Here is a 19,570-nt window from a genome sequence, read left to right as displayed (position 1 = left end):
GTTGGCTCCTGAATTCTTAACCCAAGGAATATTTCCTTCTGAAAACCACAATGCCATCAACATTTTGCAGACTTGTCAATAAATGCTTGGATCACTATGTCAGGGAATAATCATTGCCAATGTAACTGCAAAATATGATAAAGGATGTAATTTTCTTCTGGTGATTTCTTCAGCAATTTACACCAATATATAGTATGTATGGGTTGTTCTGAAGTCTGACCTCCTTTACCAGGAGTAGGATTCTAGTAAAATATAGTGATGAGTGCTGAAAAGTAGACTCTGTTGTCAAGTTCAAAATATTAATTCTCAGCAGTGAAATAATTAGTCCCAGTACAGGCTAGTAAATACAATGCCGTTTAAAACTTAAGCTTGTTCTGCCAAGAAAAACACAGCATAGGCTGTCCCTGCTCTCCCTCTGAGGAGGGATGAGCTCTGGCAGATCTCAAAAGCAGGGCAGTTCTGCTAGGATGGGTGTGCGCGTCCCTGAGCCACTGCCCTCCCTTTGATCAGGGCTTATGCACAGGCCAAGTTGTTCTCCTCCTACCTGCTGAAAGTCAAAGATTTCTGGAGCAGCTACAGGAGGAGGGGAAACCTTGCAGACCGTTCAAATTATATCTCCATCTAGGGCATCTGTAGGAAACTGATAAGCTACAAAACTTCAAAAGGATTAGCTACGGGAACAGCAGATGTAGATTTAGAAATTACAAAACCTCTTTAGAAAATCACACATGTGAGTCAGGTACTCCCCACAAGTTCTTCTTTGCTTGATTGAAGATTGGTAGCCTTCAAAACAATGGGAAGATACGTGCCGAGTATACTGTGCTACTTTTTTAATAAACTTCTCAGTTTGACAAGCAAACCTCAGAAGCAACAATGTAAAGCTAGGCAAAAGAAACCCCTGCCCCAAACGTGTCTTAGAGCAACTGACATTTTGCAAAAAATATAGGGTGCCTGCTAGCTATAAAGCACGTCTAATAGTGGCATTCTGCTCTTAACTGTTAACATTCTGTTCTTAAAAATGGCAGCTTTCTGCTGCTACACCAATAAATTGTTCACACGTATGTGAAACATGCAAGGTGCCTAATGCTGCCAGGACTAGGAAAAAAACAAACAAACAAACAAAAAAAACCCACAAAAGTGGATTCTGTGTCTGGCTGATGTGTGTGTTTTGCAGCAAGTTAAATTCATTTCCTTCCTTTTTCTTTAAATGTAGTAATGTAGTCACTAACCTTTCTTTGAGGGCCTTTTTTACCACCCAAAAGAGAAAGTTTCCACACAAGCATCTTTTGGTCAAAAGCAATCCAAACGATGAGGACATTTTTAAGGAAAGACAAGACAAGAACGATGAATCCCAGTGTCCAGCCAGGCTCAGTTGCAATCCCTAATGCACACACAGTGGATTGTGATCTCTGGATGAAAGATAACATTCACTTGCCAAGTTCTATTATAAACATGTGTTTTCATGTTATAAACTTGCTCTAAGCTCAATTTCCACTGCATTCAGCATTTGCATATCTTCACTGAATAAAGAAAGGGGCAGGAAATATATATTTGGGATTAAGAAACAAACGAAGCAGATTTCTGCACTGTAGAGTCTCTGACCTTCCAAGTTCCCCATGTATTTCTTATTCTTCAGAGTAGACATAAGGGGTAGGGGGCTCTGAAACACACAGCATTCACTTTTGGCAAGAAGAAACAATAGCATCATCAAAATAGCACTTTTCCAGGGCATAATAATGACAGTTTACAAAAGGATTATGTTTCAGTCCTCCTCACTTTTATAACTAAATAAGAGTAAATAAAAAAAAAAAATCTGATGGAGCCTCAGTATTCTGAATAGCATCCCCACCTTCCTACAAAGAAAAGAAGATTAGTCACTGTCACAAAATTCTCTTTCTAATACCGCTTGTGCCTCCACCCACGAGTCATTCACATTAACTTTTCAGGACAGAAGGTAGTTTTCCATTATCTCTCTTTATTTACACAGAGCATCTCTTGTGGGCAGAACAAATTAGGTTCTCTTCTCTTATGACCCTTTATTCACAACAGCTCCCTGGTTGGATAGCAAAAGATATACACAATGACAAAAAGAACAGGGAGAGAAAGAAACCTCACAAACTGTATAAGACAGATATTACGTAGGAGTAAAGCTGCTTACTGAACAAAGTCTGCTTGCTGTGGCATTGCCAAGAAATCACCACCCAGATTTCTTCCACACACTACCAATATCCCAGTGAAGGTTGTTGTGCAGTATTTATCCATTCAGAAGGTAGTACTTAGTTCCAACATGCATCTCATCAGGCTATTACCCCATGAACAATTTACCACAACACACATATTACCCTGGAAATTCCTGATTTGTGAGATGGCATGAGGAAATGATCAGCAAGTATTTGAGGGAAGTCGTACCTGTGGCTACCTCTTTCCAAACTTATTCAGACAAGTAACTGTTGTGTTTGTTTTGTGTGTGTGTGTGTGTGTGTGTGTGTGTCATTTAGCTCCAGGCTTCACTTTTTCATTTATCAAATGCTTGAGACTAAAAGCAGAGGATTTCAAATTAGATTACCTCAAGAATCCTCAGACTCTTGCAGGGAGGAGACGGGGGACATGGAAAAGGCTGCACACTGCTTTGCGCGCTAGTGCTGCTACAACTCCTGCTCATTCCCAAATGCGAAGTAGGTTAACCTTTGCAACTCTTGCTACTCTCTTCTACTTTTCTTTTCCTCTTTGCTAGTCCATGCATGAGTCAGCACATATGCATGTATGGTCTTATTTCCCTCTTCTGTTCTGTTGTTCAAGTCTAGAGTGCTTTTTGCAGTATCCCGTAGACCACCAGTACTCCAAGGATACATAGGACAAATGTTTCAGAATGGCTTCGCAACCAAGCTCTAGTCTTCTGCTGTGTTTGCAGATAACACATTTCATGCACCACTGTCCTTGCTATTTGTGTGAATTGTATTCACAGGCCTTGCTTGTCTTTCTTTCTCAGGAATGTAACTACCTTGGATTTTCTCTTGTTCTCCTCATCAAAGCTTTATTCTTCACAAGTTTTGGTCTGCTTGCAGTATCATATTTTGACATGCTTGATGCTTTCTTAGGGGTTAATAGTTTACCTGAGAAATCTTGATTAATTTTTGCCATGGTCTCTAATCAAAGCCCTATTCCATCCTGTCACAACCCCCTCTACCCAAGGAAAAAAAAAAATGTAGACAGGTGAGTACAGACACACTCTCCATGCTTTTACCTTCATATTGAGCTACATATTCATATTTTACCTTCATATTGACAGCGTGTTCTATGTGAGTGCAGTTATTTCACTTTTCTACAAAGTAGTTTTCTTCACAAATCCATAGCTTCCTTACAACTGTTTTCTTACTGTTTGCAACTCTTTATTGCAGTTTGAACGAAGTGCTAGAAACCTCTCTTAGTCAGCCCTATTTCCATTTGCTTTCCCCAGGGCTGGAATTATAAGATCTGAATTCTTCTTTTCTTAATGTTGAATTAGTTCCTTCATGAGTTCCCATTCTATTCAGAAATTGCTTGGCATCAAGGAACTGGGGAGAAATAGGCTTTGCTTAATGCTGAAGTTTAACTGGAGCCATGCTTAACATAAGATGCCATACAACACGACTAGTTCTAACTAGTTATCTTAAAACAAAAACATTATCATAAATCATTCCTATTTTTGCTAACTGAAATGCTGACTTAGCACTAGCAGAGTAGTTAATCACGTATTGAAAGTCATAAGTGATAATTAGTGCTGAAATTCCACTACCAGTTCATATTAAAATAGAACTAAAAGTCAGAATTGGTATAAAGTATAGCACTAACAATCATATTTGTGCAATTTAAACACAGTGATGTTTTTAAGCATATAAAATAGTCACCCCAATATAACAGTTCCAACAACCTCCTCTCCTCCCTGCTTCATCAGAGACGTTTCTTTCTCACCTTTTCTCCCTTCTGAATCAGTCAACAAATGCAGATAGCAAGAATTTCTGGAATACCCTTCATTTCCATGGCAATAGATTGAGAGATCAAACACAAGATTTTCATTTCACTGCTAAATTTACACAGTAGAAGAGACCAGGATACTCAAAACCAAAACCAAATCAAAAGAAAACAAAAAACACAAGCCCTCTTATTCAGATCCAGAATTTTGGAATAACAGGATAAAAAACAAAGGCTACGGTAATCTAAACAACTTGTGATTTTCCTTTTTTGCATGTGTGAGCACTGTATCTTATGATAAAGGCCTCCTTTCGAAGGCTGACAATTGGTATGAGAGATATTAGAAATCCCCAGTTTGTACACAATTGCAAGCAAACGAATATTTTATTCAGTTTTTACTCACTCTATTTCTCTACATATACCTAAGATATTAACGTGTTTTCTGATAATAGAAGGAAACAATTTAAAACACCATATTTTAATGTTTATTTGAAATGGTATCATATCCTAATTGCTTACTTAGGTATGTTATAATTATTTAGCTTATTGCAAACCATTAAAAAGGCAATCCATTACTTACCAAATTGACAGGAGACATATGACTTGTTTGTTAAATATTACTTCTTTTTCCAGCTTCTTCCCTTTTTGTTTGTTTTGGTGTTCACTGTCATATTGTTCTTTAGCATTTAGGTGTTTGGCTAAGCATGAAAAAAGAGGCTCATAATATATGAGCCTGGCATCACAATTCATATTAATGCACATCTTGCCATATAATAAGCAGATTTTCTTAAACTTTCACAACTTCATTTAACAAATCATTTTAAAATTAATATATCAGAAGAATTTAAAAAGTTTTCGGAACCTCTCAAAAAGCAGTCAATAAAAGGGCATGTACTGTTTAAAATACTGTTCAATATTCTGATTTCTGTTCAATATGATATAGTGACAAATTCTGAATAATTCACCAGCTAGGCAAAAGCAGATTGGAGATTTACGACAAATTTTCCTTCCGATGACTACACCATTTTGAAAATGTGCTTTCAGTCTTCTTGGTTCAAATTGTTCTTCTTGGTTCTTCTCGTTCAAAACAGCTGCTAAAGGAAGTCCTTTAGCAGCTGTTAAAATACTTGCACTTAAAAATGTCTTCTTTCTAGCAAGCAGTAGTCCTTCACAACAATTTAAAGTTCTAAGACTTCAAACAAAATGATTCAACCAAGAGCTATAAATCATGATCATTAACTGGGCAGTCTCAAGAGCTATGCAGAAAAAAGATGCAAATGTTTAGAGAAGCACAGAATATCCTGAGTTGGAAGGGACCTACAAGGATCATTGAGTCCAACTCCTGGGTCTCCAAAGGACCACCCAAAAATCAGACCATATGTTTGAGAGCGTTGTCCAAATGCTCCTTGAACTCTGGCAGGCTCGGTGCCATGACCGCTGCCCCAGGGAGCCTGTCCCAGTGCCCGACCACCCTCTGGGTGCAGAACCTTTCCCTAACCCCCAGCCTGACCCTCCCCTGTCCCAGCCCCATGCCGTTCCCTCGGGTCCTGTCGCTGTCCCCAGAGAGCAGAGCTCAGCGCCTGCCCCTCCGCTCCCCTCGTGAGGGAGCTGCAGGCCGCCATGAGGCCTCCCCCCAGTCTCCTCTTCTCTGGGCTGAACAAACCAAGTGACTTCAGCTGCTCCTCATATGTCTTGCTCTCCAGACCCTTCACCAACTTCATAGCCCTCCTTTGGATACTCTCTAATAGTGTTGTCCTTCTTATATGGTGGTGCCCCAAACACACCTTACCTCCAGGGACAAGACTGCCTCTGGCACCAAGAGGCCTTTCAAACATTGAATTCCTGAAAATTCCCCTACTGTTGCACCATGGCCTTCCTCTTAAAATAACCATCTTCAACATCTAGGTATGTGTATATACAGTTCTCTGAATCAAATGGCCACAGGGGAAGTAAATACTTGGTATTTCTGTGTCATTTTTCAGACAAGCGCAAGAGTTCAAAGCCAAACCACAACTTCCTAGCCACAAAACAGAGGTATCAGAATGGGGCCAACAAACCAGGAGGGTTGTTCTTCACTGGCATGTTACCCGAGAGAAAATATACCCCACAGGACTCACAGGAAAATTAATGAGGCACAAGTGAAACACTGAATTTGGTGGTACAGGGTGGGGAAGTCTGCAGACTTGTGAATCATTTCTTTGGTATTTTGGAAAATGTGACAGGTGATTCCTCCTTCCCTTTCAGAAGGGGAGAAAGATATCCTCAAGTATATCTTCACATAAACATCCTCTTTGAATATACTCAGGGCTTTTGATAACAGGTGACAGTGGAAATCTTCAATCAGAAACACTGAAAAGGTTGGTCCCCAAACAGAGGAGAAGGCTTTCCTCTGGACAAAACCACTCATTCTCTTCCTTCGTGTTTTCAGATCCCCTGAAAATTATAAATGGCAGTGAGCTATTCCCTGGCTGTGAAACAAACTGGAAGGAAACAACATACTGAGATGTACAATGAAACGATTCTGTGTATAACCCCAAGGAATGCTCACAGATAGAGCTATGGGATTCGGAAGAAAGAAAGAAAAAAAAAAAAGGAAGGGAAGGGAAGGGAATTAGTTTCAGTAAAACCAAAGTAAAAGTTTTTCTCTGGATGTCACACTATATTTGTTGCCAGGTAGTTTTTACACTTTTAATGATTTAGCGTAGCTCAATTTCAAAACAAAACATTGTTTCAAAATCAAAGAAGTGGAGCCATCTCATTTTGAAACCACTGAAATTAAATATTTAGGCTCCCAATATTTTTTTCTCAGCTGAAACTACTGGATGAATTGCATCAAAACAAGAAAATAGCTTTGATCAATACAGCACTGTGTCTTTCAGTTAATACACTATTTGCATAAACAATTTCATCAAGCACTATTATGAGTGCAATTGAGACCACAGAAATGAGTCAATCTGCCTACTGGGTAATTTGCTATGGGATGAAAACTACATTGTTGCTTAAATTCAAGGACAAGAAATGGAGTAGCCAAAGAGAAAATGACATTCCCTCTGGTCCCCCTGCCTCCCCCTCACCTGATGATGCAGCACCGTTCCCCGTATCTGCTTTAACCAGCAGAGAGGCCTCAAATTTTTATATGCAACAACTGTTTGGAATTTAGATGCTTTTCATTCCCAGAGGATACAGCCAGAGCAACCATGTACGACTGAAAGATCTTGCTGCTAAAGACTGACCAGACCAGCAACAAGGCAGGGATTCGCAGAGGATCAAGGCTAGGAGAAGATCATCAACAAGGAAGGGTTGAAAAGGTGCAAAATAACTAAAGGTGCAATTCCCTGGAAGTGTAACCCAACCCAAAACTACACTGCCACATTCCTGCCCCATGGCCAGTTTCACATTCCTTCCCTTGGGTCAAGGATTAACCTCGAGCAACCACGTGAAGCCAGCTGAAAGTCCACGAGGCTTCCAGGCTAGCTTTCAGCTGAACCGCCCACGCAACGGCTTGGGATGAGTTTCCACAGGCATACAGCCCCACCTTACTGGAAAGGCACTCAGGAACAGAACAATCTGAGCATCTGCCAGGAGAAGCAGTTGCCTGTTTCAGATAGAGGGCACCTCGCTCAGAAGCAACAGAAGGAGCTATTGTTGCCTCAAGACAAATGAGTCAAGCCCGCACCAGCATACAGGCACAGCACTTGGGTGCTGGAGTTTGGGAAACAAAGCTGAGGCGTTTTGAAGCAATTGGTTTATGGCATGAAATTTCTTCAGAATAACAAATGGTCAATGGCTTCATAATTAACAGTTTCAGGGGCCTTCTAGAATATGAATCAGAAGGAAACAAAATTTGAATAATGCATTAGTGAGATTTCATGTGCTAGCAGCCCTATGTGGATTGTCGGTGTGTATTCCAGTAGCTCGTTATGATTTATCTTTATCAGCCATGGGCTGAAATTACCAGACTCCAATTACTTTGCTTCCCGTGTTCAAGAGAAAAAAAATAATGTCAGGCCTACCACAGGAGATGGTTTAAAATGCCCGAGGTAAAGAAAGTAATCTACTGTTCTCTGACATTCACTGCCTGAAAGTCATTCACATTAACAACCATTCAAACTTGTTTAGTGCAAACCAATTGCTTCTATTTTCCTCTTGTCAGTAACATTAGCTTCAATTCAAATTTAACTCTTTGAAAATTTCAAAACGTAGGATGAATTTCAGTGAGGTCTGACAGGGATATATAAGGGCCTTGACAGAACATACAGTTATTGAATTTATCTTCTTTAATCTGTTAATTTTGAAATTCCTATTTTCAAGAGAGAAAACTGATGATCTGCACTTCTTTCAATATCTCAGTGAAGGGAAGAGATTTATACTGATGTTTACCAGATTCACATTTCAATACTATTCCCAACATAACAAGGACTGCAGAGGCAGAAAAATAGATGCACTCAATTTAAACTAACAAATTGTGCGGTTATTTATGTGCACAACTTGAGGTTTAGTTACACAGCAAAGTACATTTAATAACTTAATATCCCATCACTATGAACACTTAGTTTTGTATAACAGGCCATTAACTTCTAAATACTTAGGGCTTATAAGGTTAATGTCTGCAGTGAGAAGGGGAAGTAGGTTAGATGGTTGAACAACAGTAGCTATCACACTGCTCAAATAGACACCCAGGAGACTCCCTTTCATCTATACTCTTTGTACCACACCCAGTATCAAAATGTGGAAGACCTGAAATAAAGCTTTAATAGTTTCTCTTACAGTTAAATAAAATAATCAAGTTAAATAAAATAATCAAAAAAAAACCACAAGACACCCACGCACCCTCACTTGTTTGTCAGTGTATTTAAGAATACAACACACCGGTGAAGTTGTATTACTGATGGGAATTTTGAATGTATTCCGTAAGATTTCTTTTCTTATGGGTTTGGGATGGGTAGGGAATGATCAGAACTGAGGGAGAAAGATATTTTCATTTTCTTTTATGTTTGTGAAATGAGAAAGAAAAAACATACAAGGCTGTGCTGGCTGTGATAAATTCAATCACATTTCAAGTAAATTAGTACTGTTATAGTCCTTCATGGCATGACACAATTCAGCTCAAGAAAAAGCCAAATCATCACCTACGTGCTACAGAAATGAAAGTAATAAAGCTTGGTCTTACATAGTTAATTGTTTCTAAGCAGTGAATATTCATTATTTTTAAACTAGCAGTAAAAAAAATTACAGACAATAATTAACTTTGAACAGTTCGGGGGCAACGGCTGGTTTACGGGCTAAATAAGATTAGTTGGTAAGAGCCTGCTGTCTACAGCTTAGACAACAGATCCTGTTAAACAATCATGACATTTCTTTTCTCAGCCCAACAATTTTCTTTTTTTCTTTCTCTCTCCCCCCTTCCCCCCCCCCCCCCCCCCCCCCCATACATGTCAAAATGCCATCTCCCTTGGGAAGACTCCACTGTTACTTTAAGATAGGAGACCTGGCACCACCACTGCATTTAGAACACACATTGAAAACACAACCTAGTAGTTAATGGCTATGAAAGAATTTCACCTACTGCCTTATATTAACAATATCATCACTGTTTTTACTGGTGGGATCAGAGTGAAGCTGAGAACTAGAAGCCTGACTTGTAATTCCAGTTATACTGTTTGTGCCTTCTGGCCTGTACCACCCTCTCTAGGCAGTCTCGTTACAGATAATTTTAATATCGTCCCATATGTCATCTTTTGCTACTCAACTTAAAAATAGGCATGTTTCAGGTTCCAGGCAAAACATACTTTTACAGATACATGTCCAAGATAAGGAGATACAGGTGATCATCTTTGATACTGTCCCTGAAAGTATCAGCAGTCCAGTAGTTAGTTAATGCCCATCAGCCAACAATTCTCTGCCCAAAATCTCAGCCAGACCAATGAGCAGATCTCATTTTCTTCAGCGAAAAAATCATGCAGCTTTGATTAAATCACCAACAAGGGGGATTCAAGTTAATGTGCATTGCTGGCTTGCATTGCAGTTGGCAAAGAGGCCTCGTGGTCTTTTCTGCTCTCCCTGCTAAAGGAAAGGCAGGGAATGCAAGGGGATACTACCCAAGAGAGATGCAATGGGAAGATGAAGAATGTTAATCCCTCAAGCTATCTATATGTAAAGCAAACTTCACAGTCAATATACAGCAATAAAACACAGTAAAATTATTAGGAGTAATTTAAGCCTTGTTTGCTTTCAAGGAAAGAACTCACCAGTACTCAAGGAAAAATACTGCAAGATAAAAATGTATACATGAACTCAATGGGATTTTTGGAAGCCTTAAGACATGTAGTCCTAATTATATCCATACAACTGTTGCTCCTCCACACTTCTGAAAAATAGCTCTCAGGAGACACCTTGACTGATTTTTTTTGCTCTTCTGAGTTAGGCTGTCTCAAAGGCTCACATGGCAAATCCCATATTACTTCTTGAATTACAGAACTCAGGGACCATTTTAGGTGACATGGACTACACTGCTGTGAAAGTTTTGTAAGCACTATCAGTTTGACACTGAAACAAACAATGTAAGTTAAAAAAAAAAATCTTTTTCATAAAGACCTCAAAATATTAGAGCATTTAACATCCTCAGGCATCAGGTATGTTGGTGTAATGTTTTTCATATCTTACAGTATGTTACTGCTGTGGCAGTAATGAGCAGCATTTTCTAGCCACTTTCTATGCATCAGACATTAAGATCACTTGTTCTTTGGTAGTGGTAATAACTTGGAAGCTGATTATTTCAACTGATTTATTTTTATGAAACTGGGTAAAACTTCGTTTTTGAAAAAAGGGCATATGGCTCAGGTGTTATTTTATTTATTTGGTTAATATTTTCACATTTCAGTACAATGAACAAACTTGGCTTTTCAAAATGCAAGCTTCTTATACAGAAATGACTGCATTCATTTATTACCTATGTCACATTTGCAGTAATTCAATCTGTTCTCTTTCAATCAACCCACATTATTAGTTCCTTGAGATAACTGAACTTTAATGTTATTCTCTAGCCTCATTTCAGTTCTTATTTTCTGTGGAAATTGCACTGCAGCAATAGTAACTTTTGGAAAAACAAACTAGTTATCTTTATGATTTTCCTTCAGCTGCCTGAACTGAGTTGTTGCCTAAGAAAGGCACCAAATGGCTTTTTGGAACTTATCAACTTGACACAAAGATTTTGCAATTATAAGTAGTAAATCCAATGTTTTTTCAGAAGTATACTAAAGCAAAGTTCTTCATAGCATATACATGGAAACAAAACAGAAGTGAAGTTCAAACCAGTATGAAGTACCTTCTCCCTAACAGGAAGAAAATGATAATATCTACCAAGAATAATTACAGCAGTACAGTCTCTACCTTTTGAGAATGTATGTAATTTCCTGAACGATTCATGACTCAAGGTTTGCATGCTGAAAGCTGAACTGCCAGACATTTTTTGAAAATAATAATTAATAATTAAATTTTCAGCATCAGCTGAAAATTCTACTAAAGAAATGTAACACTTTCCAAATACTGAGTTTTCTAGTGAATCCAAATATCCAGCAAAGTCTTTGACACAGTCTCCCACATTAGTCTCCTGGAGAAGCTGGCAGTCAGTGGCTTGGACGCATACACTCTTTGCTGGGTTAAAAACTGGCTGGACGGCCAGGCCCAGAGAGTGGTGGTGAACAGAGTGAAATCCAGCTGGTGACCAGTCACCAGAGGCGTTCCCTAGGGGTTGGTGTTGGGCCCAATCCTCTTTAATACCTTTATTGATTATTTGGACAAGGGAATTGAGTGCACTCTCAGTAAGTTTGCAGATGACACCAAGTTGGGGGGAAGCGTCGATCTGCCGGAGGGTAGGGAGGCCCTGCAGAGGGACCTGGACAGGATGGGTCGATGGGCAGAGGCCAATGGGATGAGGTTCAACATGGCTAAGTGCCGGGTCCTGCACTTTGACCACAACAACCCCACGCAATGTTACAGGCTTGGGGCAGAGTCACTCGAAAGCTGTGCAGAGGAAAAGGATCTGGGGGTGTTGGTTGATGCTTGCCTGAACATAAGATGGCAGTGTGCCCAGGTGGCCAAGAAGGCCAATGGTATCCTGGCCTGTATCAGGAATAGTGTAACCTGCAGGACCAGGAGGTGATCGTTCCCCTGTACTCTGCTCTGGTGAGGCCACACCTTGAGTACTGTGTTCAGCTTTGGGCCCCTCACTACAAGAAGGACATCGAGGTCCTGGAGCGTGTCCAGAGAAGGGCTACGAAGCTGGTGAAGGGCCTGGAACACAAGTCCTGTGAGGAGCGGCTGAGGGAACTGCAGTTGTTTAGTCTGGAGGAGAGGAGGCTCAGGGGAGACCTCATTGCTCTCCACAACTACCCGAAAAGAAGATGTGGGGAGCTTGGAGTCAGCCTCTTCTTGAAGATAACAAGCAATAGAACTAGAGGGAATGGCCTCAAGTTGCACCAGGGGAGGTTCAGGCTGGAAATTAGGAGACATTTCTTCTCAGAAAGAGTGGTCAGGCATTGGAAGGGGTTGCCCAGGGAGGTGGAGGAGTCACCGTCCCTGGGGGTGTTTAAGGAAAGGTTGGACGTGGTGCTTAGGGACGTGGTTTAGTGGTTGATAGTGGTGGTAGTGTGATGGTTGGACCAGATGATCTTGGAGATCTTTTCCAACCTTAATGATTCTATAGTAAGATGATATTTCCAAATAAAATTCCAAAACAAATGGATAAGACCTGATGACATTGTTACGTACTGATGTCAAACCCAAATAGCTGAAGGTTTGGCTACACCTAGGATCTATGGCCACTGCAGAGCACGAGGTATTTGACTAGCTTATGCCAGATTTTATGCCAAGCATGTGTTTTCATTCTGTTTATGCCTAAAGCAAAAGATAAAAATCATAAAAATCATGTCAACAAAAGCACAGAAGTTGTGACTTAGGAAGTCCCTTCTTCCTCTTTTCAGAAAGTGCTGAATGCATCCTTTAAAAATCATGCACTACTACGTGTATTACTCCAACTGAGTAATAAACTGAAACAGTCAATCCATAGTTGCTATTTTAAATGGGTTTATTTTGAGTATATATTCCTTTTTTTCTTTTGCATCAGAAGCTGATTAACAAGAAAGGAAAGAGCAGCGTTGTCTGTCACCCCCTGCCTTCAACAGCAACATTTCTTCTGCTATGTCAGCAAAGGACAAAAACCATATGAAGTCAAGAAAAACACAACTTTAAAATATGTATTGTTAAGGCAGTTTGGGACAGGTGTAACAGATGACAGTGAATACAAGGGGTATAAAAGCAAACACTGATGCTGGTAGGACAGATCTACAGACTCTTTCGGTTCTCAGTAGCCCACATCCAAAAAAGTATTTCAATGTCCACGTTCAGGAGCAGATACTTAACAGGAAATTGAAATCCTGATACAACAGAAATGTGGAAAGTGAATAACCAAGGGTTGGATAGTTGGATGAGAGAAACACGCGAAGCGCTAAAACATACAATTCATTGCTATGGGTGCTAGGGAAAAATAGTTGAAAAGAAGAAAACAGTACAATGGCCTTGCACTCACTGTCGTCTTTTACATTTTCAAAACAAAACCAAACAAACAAAGCACCAAACCAAACAAACAAAGCAACCACCCAATAAAAAACCTTTACTTTTATCTTCCATAAAAAGGGACAAAGGACTGGGAGTTCAGTAAATGAACATCCCAAAGACATGTTTCTGTAACTCACTTCTAAAACTGCAAGCTAAATTTATGAAGTGAATAAATCTACTCTAAAAAGCAAAAAGAAAGTTTATAAAAGAAAGCAACATTGCATAAGAGAAAAAGGTTGTGGTTAACATAAATGCTTGTGGAATATAGGATGAAAGAGTGCAGAAGGTTTTATCTTATATCCCTTCACTTTGGACCAGCTGCGTTTCAAATGCGGGATGTTCCCAATATTGTAATTAAAATTACCGAATTACTTCCACTTAATAATAAAATATATAAAGCTAAATTACTTTAGTACCAATTATATTAGCATACTTGGTAGCAAACATTTTTAAATTAAATGTGCTCTTCAACTTAAATACCAACTGCAAGAATGCAAAAAACACAGCTTTACAGGCTGTCATAAGAAATAGCTCAAAGTTAGCACGTTACTTAATTATACAAAAATGTAATATGAAATCGATTTTGTGTGCTGTATTAGTGCCTTGCTTATTACAAAATACTTTTGTAGTGCCTTTGTCAACATAAATTAGACTAGCACAATTTTTTTTTAAGAATGCCATTTAATTAAATTTAACACAATGCAAAAATAGTATTGTGCTTATGCACTTTGCAAGCATAATACTAAACTGATGAAGTAAGCTTCTAAATGCCATTTAACTATTGTATTTCCTCTTTACTTTATAATTAAGCTTTACAAATCAAACTAGTTCTTAAAAGATGTGTTTAATAATCTGCAGCAAGAGCAACTGAACTATCAATTTTAAAAAAATAAGAATAAATAGAAAAGAATATATTTGTATCTATAAAAACTTTAAAACTTGTAGCAACTCTTTATTCATTAAAAATCAAACAGCAGACAGAATGCTACCAGCAATTAATTTTCGGCACGGCTTGCGCTATCATTTCAAGGTCAGGTTGCACTGGCCATGCCTCAGTGGGAGCTTGGTTTCAAGGAGATCACTGAACACTGCTCACGAGGGAAACATCATTAAACATGTACTTGGAAAACTGAAATTACTTGCAATATCAACAACTGAAAAACCTCTATCCTGCCTCGACTCATTTACCCTCCAGACGGAAGCAGATGCCATTCAGTAAGTGTTCATGAGCTACGCAGGTACGCCCATGGAATACATAAGCCTCCCCATAATAAAAGTTTGACCTTCTGACCACAGATTTGGAGATTGGTTCAATCCCAAAGATGCCAGATGGGAACACAAACCCAGTGTCATCTAAATATGACCAATACTTCTGGGAAAGATTGAAAGCAAAACACCTAAAAGCCAAATTATGCATTAAGCAGGGACTTGGGGGAGGAGAAATGGCAGTTACTCTTGGCTCCAGCAGAGAGAGATCAGCAGAAATCTTGGCACAAAGGATTACTACAACACGTGTATAACAAAAGGAAATCTGGTCTCTTCAATATCAGAAACTGTGGTATCTGGTAAACTGTGATGCGCTCACGCCACAAGCGTATTTTCCATCACTAGCAATTCTCTTAAGCTTTCTCCAAAATCCTTTCTTATAAACATTAGTAAGATCTTTTAAAAAACAAAAACAGTATGTTCCTTCCCTCTCAAACTCTAATCAAAACATATCTCAAAATTTATTTCTCAGATGCTTATAAACTTTTTTCTAACTTCCAAACTACATTTATAATCAATACAACTACTTTAATTTTTTATTTTTACTTCTAATATAATTCTTGTGACACAATTGTTAAACTAATAGCTTTTTCTTGTGCCACAATCCATCCTTATAAGAAAATGGTTCTAAGTATTCAGGTGAGTTCGGGTTGCTACAGGCACCCAGGTAACTGGTGTAATTTATGTACCACATTCTCATGATCGATTAAGACCAACATATAGAAATGACCATTTGGAAAATGCACGGATAATAAATTGCTCCATCTTTACAAATTATAGCTGGCAGGAACACGCAACTTTGCCTATTTTTCCAACTTCAAAAATACTGCAGGTATGGATTTCTTTCCTTCATATCTATTGTAAAAAATGGGGAAAGAAAATGGTTCTAACCATCTCTTTCATTATTAAAGATATAATAATATACAGAAAAATGTTCCCATGAGCTGAAACCAAATTTTATTTTTTACAAAACTATCAGAATATTTTCTTGAAACCGATATATATTTCGTTATAAACATACACATCTATGTGCTTTAGTATGTATATGGGCATTTGAAAACAAAAGTTTATCTATTTCTTTCAAATCTTTTTGCAGAAAACATTTCCAATAACACCTATGTACAGTAAGAATGGTGATGGACAATCACAAGCTATTGCTGAATGCAATCAGGGACCACGAGATTTCAATTCAACACTGAAGTCCAAACAAAGATAGATCTTTTCGTGTCCTTGAAGACAGCAGAGGTCTGCCTTTTATTTTTTTTTTTAAATTTTTAGTTCTTTATTTTTTTTCTTTTATTTTAAAGCAGCTAAGCAAGAATGACCGTTATGTTAAGTATTGTACATGTTAAGTATTGTTTCAAAATCTACTACATGGTGTAGTCACCATGACTCAACTGTTCACGTTGATACTTCTGCCCATGGCTCAGACAATCTCCATACAAAAGGCAGATGAGATGCCTACCCCCTATTCTGCCTACCTACTCTACCTCTCCTTGCCACATTCAACCGGTTTCCTGACCCATGCTTTAAGGACAAGCATCTTCCTGTCTAGCCTGCTACTCAGAGCAGTGGCTGCCAGACCTACAGCTGCACAAGAGCAAGGACTTGCAAAGTTGGTTCTCACATCCTGCAGTGCCTTCATACTTTCCAGAACAGTGAATGTTGGCTGCTACAGCTGGGTCTCAACCATGATCTCCTCTGCTCCCTTTAGCCCATATGAGCTCCTACCCTGTGCATCCTGAAGGACTTGTGAAGCCAGGAGCAGCTGCCTTGCATTAGTGACCTCATGAAGAAAGAAACAGAGTCCATCACCATGCCACAAAACTGCATAGCCTAGCAGCAGCTGGTAGAGAGGAGCTTTAGTAGCTAATGTGAGGGTAAAATCTATCAAGTAGTTAATTCCTATGAAAATCTGAAAGACAGCGGTGAGCATTTCAAGACTTCTCTCCCTCTCCCGCTGTTTTTATTTTAATAGGAAACACTGTCCTCTCATCTAATGACTTCAGATGACACTGACGTAGTAGAGGACGTGGAGAAAGGGTTTTGGTATGAAAATATACTGTCCTTGTGAATTCTGAGATTTGCTCTGTCCATGTGTAACTGTTGAGGGAGCAGAAGGATTCTTCAGATAAAGCCGAAGACCTGAAGGCCAGCAGCTACAGAAGATGCATTCTGTTAAATCTTAGTACATACACAGCACTGCTACCAGCACAAATCTGAAGGGTGATGTTTGCTAGAAAGAAGCTGATTTAAAGATGCTCTAAGAATACTACTAAAATAGTAACAAAAGTCATTGGGATTGACAAGGTGTACACTGGCTATGCAAGTCCAAAAAACAAGAAGTCACAGGGAAACAAACTTGGCAATGGCTGCCTTTACATTCAAGATCTAAGTAGGGAGGGGAATGAGCTGTCATTGAAAAAAAAAATTTCCGTAGACTCCTCAAATTTGCAAAGGCTACTTGTCCAAAAGTGATTTAGCTTGCTAAACAAAGGTGAAGCCTTCTGTGTGGAAACCCACTAAATATGCTTTAACTTACCTAATAAACGTCAGTCACGTAGTAATGCTCTAAAATTTGCAAACTCAAGCAATTTCAGTTTTTGCATGTTTTATGCATTTTAAGGCAAATAATTCTCTTTTAAATGTCAAAATGCATTTTTGATTAATTTTCTTTTCCTCTCGCTGCAAGCAGAAACTTTAAAGTGAAAGAATTTGGAGGATTTTCTTGTCTGTTGTTGCTTATAGCAAATTAAATGCACAAAAGCTACATTACAGCAAGAGAGCAAAATGAAGTATTCAAAAGTTAAGAAATGCAACCTTTGAGATATCATTAACAAGCTTAATTCAATTTCCTTATGCATATGCACTGTGATATTATGTTTAAACACATGATTTTCCTTAAGGAAGCATGGAAAAATCTATGCAGCACAGGCTGAAAAAAAAGCAAGAAATACAACTCTGTACCTATCTTAGCCGTATCAATTTAATACAGTTTTAAAATAATCAAACTAGATGGCAAAAGACCTACCAAAGAACACACAGCTGCAGGAAATAAAAAAAAAAGGTGTGTTTTGTCACATGAGTCCTCACACACGTTTTGTACATTGAAGCCCACAGTCCACTAGGCATTCATCAGAAAAGAGTTCTGAAAGTTTTGCTTGGCCAGTAAGCTACTGGTTTTCTCATAATACCAGCTTCACAACTTACTGTTTGATTCAGTATGTGCTAGGGTAGCTCATCTACCTATCTATTAGGATAACAACACCGTCACCCTAACTCTTGTAATTGTAGCTAAGAAATTATACTACTGGCTTTAAAATGAAGACAACAGACATACATAAACATACATACTAAATAGAATTATTACAAAAGTGATTCAGGTTTTGCATAAGACTATGATGTTTTAAATTTTTTCTTGTATCTGATTTAGATTGAATACTTTGAGTTTTCAGATCCTTCAGCTGTAGGAGTAGTGGTTCGTTCCATCAGGCCATAAGATAACAAAAAGAAGCAAGTTCCTGGATGGCACTGACTACCACTGGAGGATTTCTCCCCCCGCCTTTTTTTTTTACTGCAAATACATGCAATCCCTTATTTTCACAGATGATCTTGAATACTAATTTAATCCCTCCTTACATATACAGAAATGTAACAGTTGCAACAGCAGTATCTAATACTTGAGAATCAAAGCAAAATTACTATAACATGTACTTCATCAATATGCAGAATATCATAATTCAAGTGAATATAGTCACTGAAAGGCAGAACTTGATTGATTCAGAAAACTTAGAGCCTATCAGCTATTGCAAGAATACGTTCCTGCTGAGAAGTTTAAAAAAAAAAAAGCATGAAATTCTGCCATAAAAAACAGAGCACACAGACACACTGCTGGGAAGACAGGAACAGGCATGATTGTCTCTCTCCAAACAATTCTGGGAATTAGCACGTACCTAACAGGCTACTCAGTTCAGGTTGGAGAGCAGACTCCAAAAGAGTAACCAGTTCGAAAAAGGGCTTGACTTTTTCCTAGTCTACAATAAGGCTACCAAAAACAAAGCTCCTCTCTTCTAGCATTTTCTAGACACCTCTGCAGCCAGCTTCAAAGGAAACTGGATAACTATTTCCCCTTTTCAGTCAGTATACAAAGCCCATTCAGTATATATTAGCTGAGCTCCAGCAGAGAAACAACTTGACAAGTTAGAAGCTGAAGCAATATGTGTCAAAGAGATTGAATTCCACTTTCATATTAGTACAGAAGAAGACAGTGCATGATTATTGCTTGGAGCATGTGGTTGTTTAGGGGATAATGCTAGCACCTTAACACTGAGAAGTAATGGAAATTGTCTGTCTTGTTCTCATTCTTTCTGAGACAGTCACTTGTGATATGTCTTGTTACACTGCCAGGTCATTTCTCTCTTCAGGCTCCTTAAATATCACCTGTCCAAGTTGACAATACATCTCTCAAATGATGACATTATGCTTTGTCCCTTGCTAAATAGCTAGACACTCGCTTTACAGAGCATGAAAAGTTACACTTTCCTTGCAGAAATTAAAACATTACAGGACAAGAAGTGTGTTAGAGCTCTGCTTCCTAGTGTTTCCCCTCTGCACAGGGATGCTCAAGCCCCCACCAGAAAAGTCTCACTTCAGCAGCCTAGCTTCGTGTCCTCCTGGCATGCCTAAATTCAAAGAGATGGATACATATATTAAAATGTTAAACTTAAAAAAAAAAAAA

The 19,570-nt window shown here is 38.8% G+C and overlaps 1 protein-coding gene and 1 long non-coding RNA gene across 9 annotated transcripts in view; one reads left to right on the top strand and one right to left on the bottom strand.

Moving 5' to 3' along the window:
* PTPRK (protein tyrosine phosphatase receptor type K) overlaps window positions 1-19,570 on the bottom strand; it is a 421,389-nt gene that overhangs the window by 148,433 nt on the left and 253,386 nt on the right. The window lies entirely within an intron of this gene.
* The window catches only part of LOC308192853, a 58,969-nt gene extending 39,399 nt beyond the window's left edge, over window positions 1-19,570 (top strand). The window contains exon 2 of the long non-coding RNA XR_013949165.1: window positions 1-19,570. This exon is cut by the window's left edge and continues 28,481 nt beyond it. This is a non-coding gene — a long non-coding RNA (uncharacterized lncRNA).

The sequence above is a fragment of the Anser brachyrhynchus genome (assembly GCF_964034855.1).
Source record: "Anser brachyrhynchus genome assembly, chromosome: 3".
Lineage (NCBI taxonomy): Eukaryota > Metazoa > Chordata > Aves > Anseriformes > Anatidae > Anser > Anser brachyrhynchus.
Note: the sequence above shows the minus strand (reverse complement) of the source record. Positions and strands in the feature narration are given on the sequence as shown.